The sequence below is a fragment of the Pteropus vampyrus genome, unplaced genomic scaffold (assembly GCF_000151845.1).
Source record: "Pteropus vampyrus isolate Shadow unplaced genomic scaffold, Pvam_2.0 Scaffold1031, whole genome shotgun sequence".
NCBI lineage: Eukaryota > Metazoa > Chordata > Mammalia > Chiroptera > Pteropodidae > Pteropus > Pteropus vampyrus.
The window spans coordinates 17,265-18,248 of NW_011889812.1; positions in this window are offsets into that span (position 1 = coordinate 17,265).

Genomic DNA, 984 nt, shown 5'->3' on the forward strand with positions numbered 1-984 from the left:
GGTTTCAGAGACTTTCTCGTTGCCGTTGTAACCCTTCCTTTCGCGTACGGACTGTTTACAAGTCCATCACTTCATTTCCTGGTGCTGATTTCTCAAGTGCTTTACGAGGAACATACCGTGAGATTTTAATCTCTGAAAATCTGTTGATACTTTTTATACAGTGTGTGCTTCATTTCGGTAAGTTTTCTATGTGCCCTTTGAACGTAATGGTATATTTTGCCGTTTGGGCGAGAGTGTTCTCCGTGGGCCAGTTAATGAGAGTGTGCGAAACATGAGTCAATGTTCTCTGTTTCCGATTTTGGCTATATGTTCTTTCAGGTACGACGAGAAGCATATTGAAATTTTCGGACACACACACGGCAGACTTCTCTGATAGAGAATCACGCTGTCTCACGCCAAGAGCCAGTGTGAACACAGTCCTTCCTGTCCCCAGTGGGAAAGGGAACAGACGAGCTGACTCGGCTTCCAGAACTTTCCATATCTACGAGCAGGTCAGGAGACGGGCTCGACAAAGACGCTGACTCAGTGGTTCGGGGCTGCATTTACCTCTGAGCTCAGTCACCGTCAAGGAACGGATCCCAATGCACCTGACAGCCACCAGGCCCTTCACCCCCACGACCCTGCCCTGGCGAAGCTGGCAGTGGGTGGCTGGGAGCCCAGGACGCAGGCTGATAGAATCTCCGCCAGCTTCTGGTGCTTTCCTTACCCCCCGATCCTGAACGTCCTGGCCCTATAGCAGCTGACTCACCCCCAAGACTTCGCCAGGCCCAGGGGTGTCATCTTCCTACTCAGACTTCGCAGAAAACCCTGAAGTGAGCCTTTCCTCTCTGAATCTTTTTTTGGCAGAGATGGAAGGTTTGGGACTTTGTTGTAGCATTTCATCATTCACGGATGTATAAAAATACGTAATATGTATATTTATAAACTAATTATAAGTATGTATATCAGTTTATGTAATTGTATAACAAAATTATGTATTTATAT